Source organism: Temnothorax longispinosus, chromosome 2, assembly GCF_030848805.1.
Source record: "Temnothorax longispinosus isolate EJ_2023e chromosome 2, Tlon_JGU_v1, whole genome shotgun sequence".
NCBI classification, from domain to species: domain Eukaryota; kingdom Metazoa; phylum Arthropoda; class Insecta; order Hymenoptera; family Formicidae; genus Temnothorax; species Temnothorax longispinosus.
In genome coordinates this window covers 22,568,657-22,587,031 of record NC_092359.1, presented here as the reverse complement: position 1 = coordinate 22,587,031, position 18,375 = coordinate 22,568,657, and the positions used below count along the sequence as shown (strand labels likewise).

Below are 18,375 nucleotides of genomic sequence, written 5' to 3'. Positions count from 1 at the left end.
TTATGCGTTATTTTACGTTAAACTGATTTAATGTTCAAGCTTTAGAAAGAATTAATAGTCCCAATAGAGAAGAAAAAAATTCTACAACTTGAAGGCCTGTGATCCCGCAGCATGAAAAATGCATTAAAAAAATAAAACTTTATTATGCTCATATTTAGTACTCCTGATATGTACTTATGTAAAATGATATGCTTGCGTATTTTTCCAAGCGATCTTTGTAAATTTTTAATTGTGAAACAAATCAGCGACGTTTAAAAAGAAGTTAATTGCTTACATCCAATTACACACTATCTTGAATACGCGGTAGTCTCTGCGGATGTCTCAAACTAATCTTGTTATAAACATGAAAGAGAAACATTCTGCTGAATTATCGACAAAAATATAACAGGAAAAATCTGATAATATAAGAAAGCTTTATCCGATCGTTAATCCTACGTTATGGATTATCAAATTTCTACAGTTTTTAAAAATTTTTTTATTAACATTACCAATTTTATTAAATATTTTATTTTTCATATAATATATTATTTCTGTTACAGCTATTTATTATTTTATAAAGAAACACTTTGACGATGAATCACGGTTGACCACTTGCGAGAATTTAGTTAATTCTAATCACCCATTGGCGACGAAAGGCTAGTGCGCTTTGCATGATGGTAGGGAGTAGGTAACGAGGACTGTCCTGTAACCCACGCCAGTAAAGTTATGATGGTTTATGAATACTAGCGTAACGAATGCTATGGTAACCCCACGCACCCTACTGAATGGCGCGCCGTTATGCCATAATACGAAACTATAACGCGTGATTTTCTATGCTGAAAATTGTTTTACGCCTATAAATAGAACCTGCTGTGCAGCGACAGTTGGCGCATAAAACTATAATGACTACCGATATGCCCTTCTTTTTCTTGTGCAATCGGAGCATATAAATAAAATACGATTAATTAAAATTAACAAGATGCATTTTCATAAATTGAAGTCTTTTCCGTGTCGTAATACGTGAACTTAAGAATTTAAGATAATGTATAAAATCCCAAGAAGATAATTGTAAGATGTCACTTGACAAAATTATGTGGTAATGTATTTTGATGTAAGAATTATGATAAATTAAATTATTATTTGGAGGATATCTTCTTATCTTATCTCGAGTTAATTTAACGAGTTTGTCGTGCATTGTCTAAACACGTTAATTATTATACATGCTTATCTCTTGCATTGTATTTGAAATTAAATAGTCATTGACTCTTTTAAGGTAGAAATCTGATTTTTTAAGAATTATTTTAAGAATGATAGTAATCTGTTTTTTTTTTTAAACAGATCAACGATTATTGTTGCAAACCAGTAGATGAGTATCAAGTATAATATACGAGCTTTAGCAGGTACAGCAGTACAATGCGTTCTAATGCCGAATTCGCTAGTCAAGCATTCAGAGACATGACGTATCGTTGACACAGCTACGGGGGGTACGATAGCTGGCAATTTGTAAGAGGAACCCCCGTGGAGGGGATGTTACAGAGTCGCATTTAGCTTAGGGCGCAATATGCTATGGCACTTGATTAAAACGCCATGGTGCAGTCTTTGCAGTATAAAACACTTCTAAGTGGCGATGCAAGGGGATGACTCCGCAGAGGTTAATTTATCCTTTGAATTGAAAGGAAAAATGTTAGAAGTAGATGCTATTTACATTTTAAACTTTTATCTCTTGCCTGTAAGTTATGCAAAATTTGTCAAACAATCTTTTACATGTAAAAATGAAATATTAATATTTTAGATAGTAAGTTTAACAAAATTGAAAAATTTTTATGAAATAAGAAAATTAAGAATATTTAGAAAAATTAATCAATATTGCTACATAATTCTTTGTATATCTTTAGCTATATATATGCTTACGTTCCTTTCTCTCAGAATGCACTATTTACGGGCCATACGGTCAGTCGTAGCATCATGTAATATGATGTAGCAACGTATTATACAGCATCGAGAGAGCTCTAACAGGATACACCGACAGATGGAAGTGTTAATAATAGATGGTTGCGCCCCTCGCGCTGATGGTTGGTGAATCGTATTATTAAAGACGAACATTATTTTGTAAGAAAAGGAAATTTGTGCACAGCGTACTTAATTAACTTGGAAATTATCACGCTTCTCTATATCTAATTAAGATATATTTGATATATTATAGACACACAGCAGTAAATCCTTGTAAGCCAACTTCACAAAAGACAAAATCCGCGCGGTCAAAGGTAGTCTTAAAATTCCGTCCAGCTAATAAAATGACCGTATTAGCGTCTTAAGACATTACTTAAGATGATCTTGGAATAAGATCCGACTATGAATACCGGCCAAAGATACTTTAATCTTTTGGAGTCAACACAAGAAATATGTGGTTGGACTGGTTGGCCATAATACAGGCCTTTAAAGATCGGTAATGGTAATACTTAGGTATTGGCTAAAGTCGATCGTTAGCTTAGGTATAGGAAAGGATTGAGATAATATGGGCTATAATTGTAATCCAACGTTTCTGTCGTATTGTGGTCAGGACGGAAGCGGAAAATGAGCGAACCGCGGGAGGCAACGAAGGAACAGGAAGGACGGGAGGAGGATTTGAGGGTCCGGTGCGAAGCTGGGCCGAGGGCAGGACGACATAATGGACACATTAGTGCCTGGCCTCCAGTTTAATTAGTTTACATTACCGTGGCATCGTCACCACCGCGAAGGGGTTGGCCGCGGACGGGAAGGAGAGACCAAGAGTGAGAGCGGTAACGAGAGAGAGCGCGCACGCGGCACCGTAGGGGCAGGCCAGGTTGATTAATCGGGAAAGTTTGATGCGAGTTGACGGAGACGCTAATCACGCCTCGTAACCGAATAATACTGCGCGCTCTAACTTGCAATATTCATGAACCGCTCGACGTACACGTAGCAAACGGAATTCATTATCAACGACACTCGTTAAATATCGTTGCTCGGGTAGAAGCGTGGAGGCGCGCTTCACTCTACAAATCCCCTCTTTCGATTCTGCACTTCTGCCTATAAATCACCTCGGTATAGAAAAGTAAAGTTCTTCAAAGGAATATCTGTGTCATTAAAGAGTTAAGAGCGATAAATCAAGTCTTTTGCATCGTTTCATTTGTTTCTGTAAGACAGTAATAAACGGATATGTGGAAAGTTGTTAAAACCTTTTTATGTTAAAAGTACACAGGAAGCATTTTAGGCGCATCGCAGTTCTCGAAAGCACGTTGACCTAGTTCGCGTTGCCGGTGCGAACGCGATGCTAACCAACGGATTACACGTGTCACCACGTTGCGCGGCACAAATAAACGCGCGGAGATTGAAAGGATTACGACGTCCGCGGGTGAAGCGAGGGGCGCGGATCCGCGTGCACCACGCAAACGAGCGAGACGAGAAAGAGGCGCGGCATAGTTCATTTAATTACAAATTCCATTAAAATGAATGCCAGTTCAGAAACAAACTCCACATATCTGCATTAAGCCGCGGGGCAACATGTCTTAATCAGGTTAATATAAATATGAAATATGCAGCGAGTGTTAGCCACGGGTTGCTCGCGGGTAAAGGGTTGCGTGGACGTAGCCCGGGCATACGTGGTGCCACCACCTTACGACTCCTGGGGGGCGCCTTCATATTAACCCTTGCATATTAAGCGCGCGATAACCGGATTCTCTAATATTAACGTTGTCACTCGACGCTCGCCGTGGCGTCAACTTACTCGGCGGTCCTTACCAAATGCCATTTACCCGAAGACGGATCCATCTCGCTGACGAAATAATGCACGAGCCGCGTGCCATTGCTCGCCCGCGGGTAAATCTTGACGGCTTGCGGTCGCTTTTGGCACGAGAATGAAGCGAACGTTTATACATAGAAACGAAATAAAACCGTGTCAATGTGCATAACGTAAATTGTATCTGTACAATTGTTCGTGTAACCTAAAGATCTTTTGCTAGAAGGAATAAAATACGTATTTCGTATTATTAAATGCGTGCATGCGCTGTCGCAATCTTTGAAAATCTTTCAAATGCAATCATTTCCGAAGAAGGTATCCTATCAGCGCGCGGCAAAATTACGTGGCACAAGGTATTTGTCGACGCGTGCAATGTAAACTTTAATCAAGCCGTGCCCGGGTCAGAGAGCAAAAAATGCCCGAGAGAAAAAGTGCGCAGGAGTGAAAAACCAAAGGAATGCAAACATTTCGCTCGGCTCGATATTTTTCAATATAGCAGCGACGCCGTTAGTCTGACCACCAGGGGAAATCTGGCACGGTCTCCGAGACTGGACGATATTATAAATATTAGATCAATTAAGAATTAACAAACGGTCACCGTCCCACCTTTGAGTAACGAAAAGTAACGACTTTATAAGTCACGTATGGTTTCGCGTGTTCGTATGTGCAAGTGTCAACCATCGTGGCACGTATAGAAAAGAGAGAGAGAGAGAGAGAGAGAGAGAGAGAGAGAGAGAGAAAGAGAAAGAGAAAAAGAGAGAGAGGAAAAGAGAGAACAGCCGCGAGAGAAAGAGGGTGACATGGAAGAACGGCAGAATGCGACAGAGAGAAAGAGAGAACGGAGAACGAGAGAAAGAACGTTCGTGCGTAGTCCCAAAGTCCCAGAGCCGATCCTGCCAAGTTATTTAAATTCAAATTCGAAATATCGTCGGGGGTTGCTAACATATTGTTTGTTTCGTTTGGACCGCGGCGATAGTGAGAGGGTGAAGGCTATCTCGCGGCCAAAAATATCCCCCTCCTCGAGCCCCGTGTCCGATTGTCACACAAGTTCTGCACCGGTAAAAACAGACCTCTCTCGACGATTTATATTCGTCTCATTATAACCGCTCGTAAATCCCACTCGTGTTTTGTGCAGTAAATTAAGGAAAAAAAAAGAGAGAGGAAAATCACTCCGTCGAAATTGTCGATATAAGTATAATATCGTATAACAGAACCCTTTTTTAATCTGATATTCGTAGTACGTTTCACGTCTTTTACGTTTCATGTCTTTCGCGCCTGTCCAGACCTTATTTGCATACGTAAACGAACGCAATACGCTACGTACGTTGCCGGAGTTTCAGCACGGCACCGATGTCATGTTCGCGTACACGGTATATTCCCTATCCCTTAACAATTTGCTGCTAACATGCCGAGGAAACCCGCTCGCGACCGTTCTACGACCCTGTACAGATCTACAGGCCTCTTCAAAGTTTCAGATCCTCCACGTCCGTCGGACAGCGAATGTAGATTGCCGTGCGGTATCCTGCGCTTCATATTCATACCTTGTTCCGACGACCTTCATTATTGCGTTCATCGCGATCGTAGATTATAATATTGCTCGAAATATATATAACGCGACAAAGACGTTCAAAGAGTGGGCTGAGAGTCATATGTTTTGCCTATTAAAAGAAAAAGTGAACACAAATACGCCGCCCCCTAATATTGTCAAGTATCAGACGGCAGGGAAGATGATATAGTCGTACGGGCGAGATAGAGGTCCGGAAGCTTTTTAAGCTTTCGTTGCCACTTGTGCGGGTCAGTCTGCAAAAAGACTTAATTAATGACCAGCCTCTCCCTAAGGACGTCCATGGGACAGCGCGGAGGAGAGACGAGGTGAGCGAGAAGTAGTGAGATGACGGAGTGCCCTCCGAGGAACGACCCTCGATGCAAACTCCTCGTATGAATATGTCTCTGCTAATTCAAACTTCGTCCCAGAGGTAGATGCCGCCTGTTTACGGGGAATATTAAAAACTTTAACGTCGTCTGCTTGACCGGCTCCGTCGAAAGCGCCGTTGCGACATGTGCGCGTACTCATAGATATGCATAAGTCTTCGCTGCTAAATGTACATCGCGAAGCAGATCGTTACTGACCAACTCTCGTTTTTATCGCAAAATCTTCTCACGATGTTTCGAAGCTTATCTTTTGAGCTTGGAAAGCATTTGAGAACGAAGTTTTCCTACTGACGGCTCCATCACAATTTAACGCGGTCATTCCGTACTTTCTTTCCGCGTTTACTGCTACTCGGTAATTTTACGAGCCGTCTTTTTTCCGTCAAGATGCGATCGTATAAGGGTGCCGTCGAGACATGTACAATTCAGTTAGAGGTGCCGTAAGGGCGGTTTTACGTCATATCGTACCACCTTGGTCCTCGTTCCCGCCGCCTTCTCCGGCCGATATTTTATTTAGGCGATAATTGAAAATTCCACGGAATACGACCGATGGATTTGTCACCAAGGAAGGTTTTACACCTACCGTGAATTTCCCATAGCACCTCCTGCACCGTCGAGCGACGCTTCTTCCCTCCGTCGTGCTATGGTGTGAAGTACGGCGGAAAGTGAGAGGGATTGTCCAAGGAGATGGCGATATCACGGCTTTATTGACCGCCCCACGACGCTGTTTCGGTAATCATGCATCTGCTTCAAAAATCTGTACATTAACATTCGTTTAACAATTAGTTTTAATAAATAATTCCAATTACACATACATGTACTGCCATATTTAAAGAATGTGAAAATAATGTTAAAATAGGATAAACATAAATGTCCTCTGTAACCGTATAAAGTTACTTTAAAAAAAAGATGCGAACATATCTATTATTTAATGTTCATTTATCTCCGCATTTGCACAAAATATTTATTCATTATATCCTGCAACAAGGATATTCTATCTTTTGAAAGAGATGTTTATTTCGGAATCGAATTCATCTTTTCGACGTTTTCCCGCTCGTTGTCGTTCGTCAGAGACCGATACATCTTAGCGGGTGGCCCAGTAACGCGCGGTAGAAGCGACGAAAATTTGGCGGTCGGTCTGATGTGGAAGCGAAGAAAGACACCACCCCGCACTTACCGCGGCGAACGTGAGCGGATACGTGGAAACGTGAAAACGTGTGGAGGAAAAGCGTGTGGAGGTTGGAACGAGAGTGAGGTCAGGGGTGAGGGCGAGTGTGGATTGAGGGGACCCCATGGAGTCGTGAAATCCATCAGGCCAGGCCTCGAGCCCCGTTTGCTGGCGCTACTTACGGCGGTGCGGCAGGAACGGCATCAACGGGACTGAGGAGACTTGGAAGATGTCGAGGTGGCGGAGGGGCTTGAGGGCCAAGAATAAAATATCATCCACGGTATGTCCCCTTTGAGAACGCAACATCTTTCTCCATCCTCTCCGGTTTTTGCTCTTTCGCATCTCTCGAAGGTCTCTCTCTCCGGATCTCTCACCTATTCCTTCTTCTTCCTTCTACCGCGCATTCTTAGCGCGAGTCTGCCGGGGAGTGCACGAGTTGTCATTCGTATTCTTAAATTCGACGGCACCGCCGCGCCGGTGACACGCGGTGCCATGCACGCGCATCCAGGATTCCGTCATCGAGTTTTCAAAGGAACGCTGATGGAGTGCATTGGCACGTTGGACATGCAGAATCGTCGCGGGCGCATTTTGAAATTTGCACGATATCTTATCAGGCATTCAGGGATCTCGGCTATAAATATCGTGACGGATGTGTTAAAGTATGCCTCGAAATACATACGGTTTTGGGATTGAATTACGTACCATTCAAATCGTATTTAATGAGAATGACTGACAAAGAAATATTAAAATTAATTTCTGTTGATATCACAGGCAAATTATACGTTTGTTATAATAGTAGAGAAGTGCATTCGTTCTCCTTACTTGCTTTTTCTCGCCATTTCGGACCAATCCAGAAACTATAAAATCGCGTGTCCCCGAGCTTCTTCGGCGAAATTCTTCGCCCGGGGAATCGCGCGAAGACAAGGACGCGAAAGAAGAGGCGGTCCTTAAATCTGAAAAATTAAATTATATCGCCGTAAAGAACGATGCCCGAGGGTTTAGTGTCTCGTAGATGGGGCCGACTGACGTGTATACGGCGCGGAGATCGTTGAATAAAAACAGCATTAGTCCGTGCATAATGTATGGATGATGGCGACGTGTCTTGTACCAGCGCGACTCGTACGGCGAGGAGGAGAGGGGGTTGGAAAGCTCAGACCAAGTAGCCGACTAGCTAAGGGAGCTATACGAGAATGCTGGGAGTCGTAAAGCTCGCGACTGCTCGCACCTCGCCCGTTATAATAATTTAGTTCATGAAATTCATCCCGGTACCTCCTCTCGTCCCAAGTAGTTGTCGCACTGCACTGTCCAGGGATGCACAAGTAACAATATCAATTACACTTAACAAAAAGATACATTGTGTATAAGAAACAAATACTTAAGTATACAATAAAAATATATAATAAAAGACAATTATCAGCCGAGTGTTTTGGGATAAACATGCAACCGATAAGATTCTTTTCTGATTCGGTGGAGATTTCAATTCTAGCCTTGAAGAAATCCTGGCGCGGTGAAAGAATGTTTCAATGAGCGCGGCGGTGAAAGAAATCACAGATATATAGCTGCCATAAAGAATCACGCGGAAGACATCGCCGACGAAGAATTTCGATATAAAATCAACGAAAAGAGCAGGCGGGCGCGGTGGTATAGGGCACCTACCGCGGACAAAAAAATGTATTATTACAGGGCGGCACAAAATACCGATTTGATTTATCAAACGGGAAATCCTATCATCTCCATACTACAGGACTTTTCACTCCGGGTCTTTGATTAAAATGCGAGCTTAATCATCGCACTCTGCAGCCACCTGGGGACTTTGCTCGTCGCTCGCTATCTCCTACCTCCCCCCTCCCCATGTCCTTCACCCTCCGATACAAGGCCTCTACCTTTTCTTTCCCTACTACGTCTCAACGAAAGCTGGAAAACCTGAAGGATAATGCATGACGCGGTCTTTTGTTGCTCCGCGGTGACAGAGAGGCGAGGTATGACGAGGAGAAATAAGCAGAGAGTCTTCCTGCCTTCCTGTTTTAAGATATTAAAATGTGTCATCAGCTGATGCCTTCGTTACTGCATTGTGATGGATTCCGCTCGCCATCTCTTTCTCGCGACGTGTTTCTGCGTTCCACACTTCTGCTCCGGTATACTTCTACTTTAATTATGAGAATGCTACTCAGTTTAGATGGAAAGAGTGTATATTGTCCCGTGTATTTTCTCAGACTCATTGCAATATCTTTGAGAAACACATGAATGTGATTAATATTTAATCTATTTTGTCTCACATTGTACACCAATATCCAATAATTCTTTATATATTTATAATTTGTGTCATTTGTTTTTAAAATAATGTTTACTGACGAAAGTCAGAAACCAATTGTATAACCAATTTTGCGTTCGTTTAATATGTATGCTACGTCTCTGGTAATAAACCTACTGTAATGGTGAGGGTGAAAATTTACCGTGCAAGAGAATAGAGTCACAAGCCTTATGGTTTCTGTGTGGAGGAAGGGGTGACGATTGACAATCGTCAGTTTTCCAATTTTCGATAAATCATCTCGAGACGACCGCACAAGGGCATCAATAGATCCGCGACGATATCAGGATGTAAGGCGTCGGCGAGAATGTAGGGTGAGTAGGGGGATGGGGAAGTTGGTGGCGAAGGTAGAGGGTGGAAAACGGAGAGGAGAGAAGGGGTGGTTCTCGGGGCTTCGTGAGAGGATGGGTAGGCGAAGTAAGGGAAGGGGATGGGGAGGGGGTGCAATTTCCGCGGCTCGTGATTGGGGCAGCCTCCTCGGGGAGCAAAAACTCCATCTACAAATGAACAGCCGTGACAAGAGCCATAATTTCTCGGGGCTGAGCCGCAGCTACCGTGGCTTCTGCCAGCCGCAACCTTCCTTTTCGTTTCTGACATGATCTTATACACAGAAGATGGCATACGGCCATGTCGAAGAACTCAAGAATTCAGATCCTAAAGAACCGCTCGTTGTCGAAATGCTTATACTTGTTCAGAGTTTTTAGCATATAGACCTTTTGACACAAATTTGTATATGTCTTACAATATAGATTTCCTATAATATAAAGAGTCATTAGGCGGAGCGTGACATATTTTATTTTATATTAAAGACAGTAACTTTCTACCGTTAAAATTTATTAACATTAAAGATACCGTGATTGTGTGTTAGACACAAATCACTTAAAAAATAAAAAGTATAAAGTCTTAAAAAAATTGTAAATTATTTTATTTAAATATTTTTTGGATAGGTTGGCTTTGCTTGGTGTGCGCGTCTAATGGATAACTTTGCGTATCCGTGTCAGGTGTCATTTCAATTCGCCGCAGTCGGGCTCGATCGAGAGATACCGATATCGTGACACGGGGCGTCAGACTAGATAGAAACGACTTTCTGAAAAGTTTCTTTCGACGGCACCTCTCACGTCGATCCTGGCGTCGAGCTTCACTTATATTTCAGGAGTATTCCGAGCTATCCTCTCGCTCGATTTAAAACTGCACGATGTTATACGTAGCGACCTCGGCAACACAGTTTCGCCGAGCGACCGGCACGGTCGATCTATCAGTGGCAATTCCGGGCTTGCAACGGCGAACACGGTTATTCGCGCGAGGGGGAGGACGGGACGCCATTTTCCGGTGAATTTCTCGGTTGGTAATCCTACCACGTCTGTGGAAGCGAGCCCGACCCTCCCGATCCTAACCGGATCACGCCTCAAGGATGATGTATGATTGTGCCCACGAAAAAATTAAACGTACTTGATAAATAGAGTTGGCGGCAGTGACTGCGCCCGCGGTAGAGCAAGGGGGGCAGGAAGTGAAAAGGTCGGTTATAGACCACGCTACATACAACTGTGTGCCGTCAGCTATAGCGCTAACTCGACCTACCGCGCCTTTCGGTTTTCCTCCGAAATTCAGCGTCCCGCGGGACGGCCCACGCTCGGTGGTTCCGCGCTGGAGATCGCGTTCGTTCGATCACACTTTCCGTAAATCATTAAGCCTTTTAGCACGTTCAGCTCCGCCGGTGAGGAGACCGTATCATCGCGCTTCTCCGATCGAGCCAACGCAAGCGAAAAACGCTTGTGTTGAAATTTACACGCAATCAAACAAATACTTTTCGAGATAAGAAGAATATAGTATGACACATAAGAAATATTGTTTTCTCTAAAGTCATAATATTCTGTGAAACATATTTGTCATGTTTTGAAAAATTTAGAGAGCATTGCTACTGTATTTATAAAATATTCTCATTCAGTATTGCGAATAAAAATTTGATATTTATCATCGGAATGTAATATGTGATATATTTAATGCTGCTACTAGATAACTTAGTTGTGTTTTACCAAATCAAAGTTGCAATCCATAGTGAAACGATTCGAAGCTGATGCGAACTCTTCCGAGAGGGTAGACCAGTTTCCAAAGTCCAAGTTTTGGCCCCGAAGGAACTGACCTCTATTACGCGGGGTTAACCGCTTGGCATTCTCACTTCCGGCAAGACTTTGATTGGTCTTCCAATCCTATTAGTCTTAGATACCAAAACCTTTATGACATTTTGGTTTTGTGTCACGACCGAAAAGTTACTTTTAAGATAACGTTTTTATAACAACAGCGAGAAGCAATTGCGATACTTTCATTTATCTCACAAAATATTACTCTCTAATGACAATTAAAATAATAAAAAGTTTAACAAAATATTTAATTTATTTATTATTTGTATTTTTTAATGTAAAAGAATGATGCAAAATTAATAATTATACAATTATTTCAACCATTAGTTTATTTGGTTCAAAATAGGATGAATATTCAGCGACAATGAAATATAACAGATTTTATATTTAGTAATTCTAAATTTTAGTCGTATATGTTATTCCAACAATCCAAAGAAATTTCCTCGTTCTATAAGAGAAACTGTCGCGTTCGCATGCGTTATTTGTAAAATATTCGTCGCCATTCGAGATATTTTTCATCGCGTACCGATTTTCACGTTTACCCGATTTCGAAGTAGGAAAACGTATAGATCAGATCCGTGTAGGGTACTACCTTCTTCGTGCATTCCACGTTTCAAAGCATATGCAGATGGATAGATGGAAACCTGTGACGTCGGTTCCCGCCTTGCCGTGGAGTCTCCGGAGACACCGTGTGTCGCGACCCTAAATAATACACGAGCATATTTTTCTATCGCACATACGATGTCGTTGGCACCGTTAAAAATACACGATTGTCAGAATCCCAATTTATTTTCAAGTTTTAAAAGACAAAAAACGTCTTATAAATTTGAATTATTACAAAGAAACGAATGCTCGATGGAATAATGTTTCACAAACCTTCCAAAATTGTGCAAAGTTCTACGGAAAAATTATTTCCAGTTAAGGCTATTTCGATATTGTAGGACATTTCATAAATTTTATAAATCTATTATGTATTACTATATGTATTACATCAAATGTTTTAGAATTTCTATCTTTATGTGGATACATTGCAAATTAAAATTAATATCTCTCTCTCCTTATATCTCGTAAAATTTTTCAGTTTTTGAAACTATTCTTATATAGAATATGTCCATTAATTAACAGCATCTTTGATATAAACCAATAGAATAATATCTTCTGTAAAATAATATAATGTAATTAAATAATCTAGTAATATAATAGATATTACTTGACAGAAAAGAATATAATGTATAAAAATTGTTATATATTGATTTTCATATTATTTGTAGTTGGTAACGAATAAAGAGATAAATTTACCGTTTTAATATAATAAATTTTATCTCAATTATATATTATACACGACATTGAACAAATTTCAATAAACGATAATTTCAAGAAAAAATTTTATTTTATAGAAGTGCCATGTTGTGGATGAAGATTGAAATAGAAGACGTAGAGATTCTCGCGTTTATAAGAGAAAGCGGCGAACAGTGAGCGGCGGTTTTTGCAGGCGATATTAAAACTGTATGAAGATAAATATCGCCTTGGCTCAGAACTTGAAGAACTAAGTATTAAGTTATGAATCATAAAGATACGTCGTTGAATTACGATCGCGTTTCATGTTACATAATAACTGAGAGTCCTTCAGAGCGGTTTCATTTTTAACTGTAATATAACATGATATTTTAAATAACTTATATTATTATAGATAAAATGTGCTAACAAAATGTACAGGCAATTACGTTCTAGCAACACATATGTAATAAGTCATATCTTAAATGACTGCATGTGTTATTATAGTAAAGTCACGTCTTGTCCACGTTATGCCTTTTGTTACGCGAATCTTCATTTTGTAAAGTGAATCGCACGAAGCCTTTTGCCTTGCAAAATTAATCTAAAAGCGATTGGGGTTTGCTTAACGCGACGTTAGAAAGTCGATGGCCTTACGGATGGCCGCAGTCACGCGTTCTCATCGCGCAGGTGCAGGAGGTTGGAGTTGTGCTCCGCAATTAAGAGCGAGGTCCCTGCAAATTAAGAGTTAAGGTGCATAGGTGGCCCCGTCGGAGTGGGGGCCCAGGCGGCTGGCGGATTTCACGGGGGTTGAAAGCTGCGAAGGCGGTACCGGACACGCCCCTGGTGGCCGTACGCGCAACCACTGTGCGCCTTTCCTTGCGATATTCCACCTATATACCCCTGAAAACCCTAGTACACCCCGGCTGTCTCTCTATTCCTACTCACTCCACCCCCTTCGCACTCGGCGTCGGCAAGACGGCCGGGCTGTGCACAGGGATCGGCGCGGAGGGCACGAACCCACGGTGCACCACCGTGCACCGCGCATCTTTCGATATCTTTTTATTATTGTACCGAAAGTACGGCCGCCATTAATCCTCGTACCCCCGATGCTTTCGAATCGGAGATGCGGTCGGGGTAAAGTAACTATACACTCTCTTCAGCATAGTATAATAATATATGCGTTTCTAGGTGAGCGTAGTCATATGATTTCGCGATGTTTCGCAATACATGATTTTCTACGGTTTACATCTTAGATGTTTTGTTTTCTGTAATTTTAACTTTTACGATACATTCATTAATTCACGTAATCTATTAATTTATTAACGTGTACCTAAAAAAGAGAACGGAAAACTTGATTAATATTATCCTTAAAGAAATTATTGATAATTGAAACTCTTTGTGATCTTTAATACTTATAATTTTTTTAAAAGAAAGCTCCTCTTTATCGCTTCTTGAAAAGGCCATGATTGCAAATGAAAGGTCGGATGCCTTGTTGGGATTTATGTCTTAAGCATTAAGCTTGATGAAAGATTGAGTTACATGGCGAAATTGTCGGCGATACGGGTCGACGGTAGATTAGCTGCCAATCTCTACTATATTTTGGGAATGATGCTATGTGCACACGCGCGCGAGGTTTCCCAATACTTTTGGGACGAATTCGGGAGGGCACGAGCGTAGAACGGTAATTACGGGAGTCGGAAAGTCGTCAGCCTCGGTCATAACTTCGTAGGATTCCCAGGAGGGCACGGGTGCAATTTGTCGGTAGGCTCGGTAGCACGGCGGGTGAAAAGGACCGGCCGCGATTATTTGGGGCGTTGGATGCAGGATGCAAACAACGACGAGGGACGTCGAACAAATGACGTGCGTCTGTTTGTGCATTCGTCTCATCCCGTCGATCGTATGTCCCCGTCTGTTCTGAATTCGTTCGGTGTACAAAATCGCGGCTGGCCTGTCACGTTGTCGGGAAAGCAAAAGGTCGTTTGCAATTATAAGACGTGCCAATTTGTTACGCGGATACATACAGAACTAGTACAAATTATTTCGATCTATTATAAACTCCTGTTATGTATCATTTTACGTTTTCTTCAGTTATTGCCCCGTAATCGGCGTAATATGTATGTGTATATATGTCATATATATGTGATATAAAGATTATACTATAAATATTTCTAACAATAATATATGTAATGTTACTAATCTAACAAGTTTCTACTATTTTCTGTGCAATAATTACCCGTAAAAGCATATGATGTGTATTGCATATTAAGATAATTTGCCTATTTCTCAGAATCGCGAAACACATCTCGGAAGAATATGATGTTATATTCAACAATTATACTTTGTATTAATTATAACACATTTTTTCGTAGATATCAAAGAAATATGCAAAAAACAAAGAAGTAAAAAATGTTTTCAGTGTGAAGCAAATAACATCCGTCGTACCCGGACGATGATTCGCGTTGCGAAAAATCGCAGTCGTCGCCTTCGGTACTTGTGGCTCGCGCATCCCGAGAGCTACGGCATCGGCCGCGTGGGCGGTTTATCAATGATTCAAGCGCAATCTCATTTCGTATGATAATCCACGGACCCGGAGAAATATTCATCGTGGCGGTTCGGCGGTCCTCATGAAATTCCGTGGCTCTCGCGGCTTCTGCGCGCCTTAGGAAGCCACCAGGGGCCCCGTTGCTGCTTTGCGGGATTTTCGTATTCTCCGGCGAGATGATGTTGCCCGTGCGCGGGACACCGTGATACATGCAAGAACATTCCGGCTTCTTTTGCCAGAACGGACGAAAAGAAACAACGACACCAGCGGTCGGATGTCCGCGGCCGGACGAGAAAGCGGGGGTTCTAAGTAGGAACGGGAGGAAAAAACCAGAGTTTTTCCGCGAAAGTTTGACGCTGGCCCCGAGATGCGGGGAAGCCGCGGGATTACCGCCGATAGGGGATGATACTTTTGTGAGTCGGACACGGGTAAATGATGGATCGTCCTGGTCGTGTCGAGGAATGTAAAACTCACGTAAATCTCAGGCTTTCGCGTGGCGAACTGACGCACGGCATAGCTCACGTACTTTGCACTTCGTTCGCTCGCAAGTTTCGCCGCTATCTTTTTCGTGACAGTCATGCTGATGAGAACTGACGCGCGTTTCCGAGAGTTTCGAACGAATCGTTGCACGTCATGCGAGTATGCAATTTTATCATGCGTTTAATTACATTTAAAATAATTGCACATAAAATAGCGGCCTTGAAATTATACCAATGTAAGAGATTTATTCGCTAAATAAATATTATGTTAATCGTCAGAAGTGGTTAATCTTATTCTAATTTACCCCAAAAAGCTCTTAAAGGATGTATCAAAATAACATAGTATGTAAACAAAGTATCGTTTAGACGACAGATCGCAATGATCTGATCTCTCTAGAGAATTTCAACGAGCGCGTACCTGACCAAGATCCAACCCGACATTCTTCCGAGACCACGAAAAGTCAAATATTTGGACCGATTGCAGAGTCATCGAAGGCCTCACGCGCGTGGCTTTTCTTTCACGAGAAAATCGGTGGTTTTCACGCGATTCACTAGCGACCACGCAGTTCGAAGGAAAGAAACATTGTTCGAGTTTCGTTGTATCCTCAGGGACGTGCTCTCCTCCGCCTCGCCAACAGCTGATTAATCGTTCTGCTCTTCCCCGGGGGACCAGGGAGACGCATCGAGCGGCTTCTTTGTCGTTGTGAATGGCGTTTCGTACTGACTATTTTTCGTTTACCGTTATAAGAAGCAGACCGTCTTGAGGAATATAGCGTTTCTTATAGCATACCACTCCCCCGTCCCCTCGTTGCATGTTTCTATCGCGGATGATTTCTGAATGGCAACGAATTTTCGCTTTGTATTCATAAATAACCGTTTCTATCCTCTACGTTGAGAACAAGAACGACAAAAGTTTGTTCATACAGCTTAGAATATTTATAAATATGAAGTATATTGCATAGATGTAATTTAATTTGAATGTACGGACAACCATTGATATTCTAATCTTGCGAAGTAAAATAGCAATGACTCGAAGAGTGAAAATACCAGTTACAAAGAGGACATGCGGGGCAGTTTGTTAAGCACCGAAGTCGCCCCTGCAGTGCGGTATATCCGGTGTAGCTTAATTTGTTTATTTGGTAGGGGGAGGGGGCGTGGTAGGAGATATTCGTAGGAGGGTGAATTGCAGCGCGATACAATGTTTTATTTAAATACGTCGCTGCGATCCAGCTCGCGCCCCATGGGTGTCCTGGACGGTAGCTGCCTACACTTAATATGGGAAGCGACAGACTCATTTTTATTTCTCAGTCCCATGGAAACCGACGTGGAGGACCTCTTTCGTTTTCCGCCCGTCGCGATTTTATGAGTTTCGTATACGTTCGCGTCGTAAACCAGTATTCTGCATTTCGTAGTGCGTGCTATTTTATAGTTGACATTTATAGCTGGGAAAATCGACGTATTATTATGATGCTCAATTTATTTATTTTACTTCATATTAACATTTTATTTAAATAATAAAGTAATTAATTCTTTATTAACAGGATATTTTTGTACATATAATATGTATATGGCGTTTAACATATACATATTATAAATAAATATTTTTTTGCAAAATCTATATGTATTTCAAAGAGTGACTTATTATTTAGTCGAAAATTAAATTAAATTATTACTTATTACGTGCAGTTAACCCTTTTTTAAACGTAATTATAAAATTTATTTCATAATTATCAGCAATGTGCGATAATGGCGTAACATTTGTGTTCATATCTTTACGAGTAAAGTAAGTGTATAATAAAGAGAAAATCTTTTAAAACACTGAAAATCCGTATCATGCCGGTTGTCGTTATACTACCCTTACACCGTGCACAATGGAGATTTTTTGAAAAGACTGCATGAATTCTAAATCGACATTGGGAGCACGATATCGTGCAGTATAATTTGAGTTAATTCCGCTGCAGGGAACAGGAGACTCGATTAAAAACCTCGGCTCATTGTCTTCTGTTTGCTCCTGGTGCACGTTCGACACTGGCCAATTTCCTCGCATCTTCCTCGGTAAGTTAAGCGCATAAAGGCGTACCGGGAAGTTCCGTACATTATTTACCCCATCTTACCTTATAATTTTCAATTGATCATTTATGATCTATACACACTTTGTGGCAACATAGCGTGTACCTTGAGTTAGATAAAGCTCTGATCACTTGACTACGAAATTACCTTACTACCGAAGCCGAAAGCACTCGACCATCGAAGATTCTCCGTGAAGATAATTATGAATTCTCTTTCAAGATTACGTCGAAATCCCAGTGGGTTATCACAGTCAATGAAAGACGGTACAAAGTTAAGGATGTCACGTTGAACGATCGAACCAAGAACAGAAAGTTTTGTCCCTTGCATAGTCGAGTAAAGAGTTATAAAAATTGTTGAAATATTACAATTTTATATCAAAGTTAACTGAAAATTTCGATCCTAGTTTTTCGGAATAGAGATGAAATGGTAAAATTTTCATTCCTCGGTCGTAAACATGAAATTTTAATATCTTCTGGGCGACGAGTGAAGACATTAGATCGCCAAGGACGTAGGCAAATACGGTTAACGCTGTTTGCTCTGGTTTGAATGGTAGTTACATGTGTGGAACCTGTGCACCGCGAGTGAGAGATCTTCCTACCCTGTGACCTTCCTTCGGCTCAGTGCGTAACGGTCCCTCAAGTTAAATAGTATAATGGCCAATTTAAAATGTCCCGGAGTATCTAAGATTTGTGTTTGCCCGTGGTCGAGATGTGTTTGAACGACATCTCGT

The 18,375-nt window shown here is 41.6% G+C and overlaps 1 protein-coding gene across 2 annotated transcripts in view; it reads right to left on the bottom strand.

Moving 5' to 3' along the window:
* The window catches only part of Kn (EBF transcription factor knot), a 130,775-nt gene that overhangs the window by 93,422 nt on the left and 18,978 nt on the right, over nt 1-18,375 (bottom strand). Inside the window, exon 1 of one of the 2 annotated variants that reach the window (XR_011730830.1) lies at nt 6,249-6,398. The exons of the other annotated variant lie outside the window; for it this stretch is intronic. The gene's annotated coding sequence lies outside the window, so the exon portion shown is untranslated. Of the gene's footprint in view, nt 1-6,248; nt 6,399-18,375 lie in introns of those variants that run through there. 2 annotated transcript variants of the gene reach the window in all.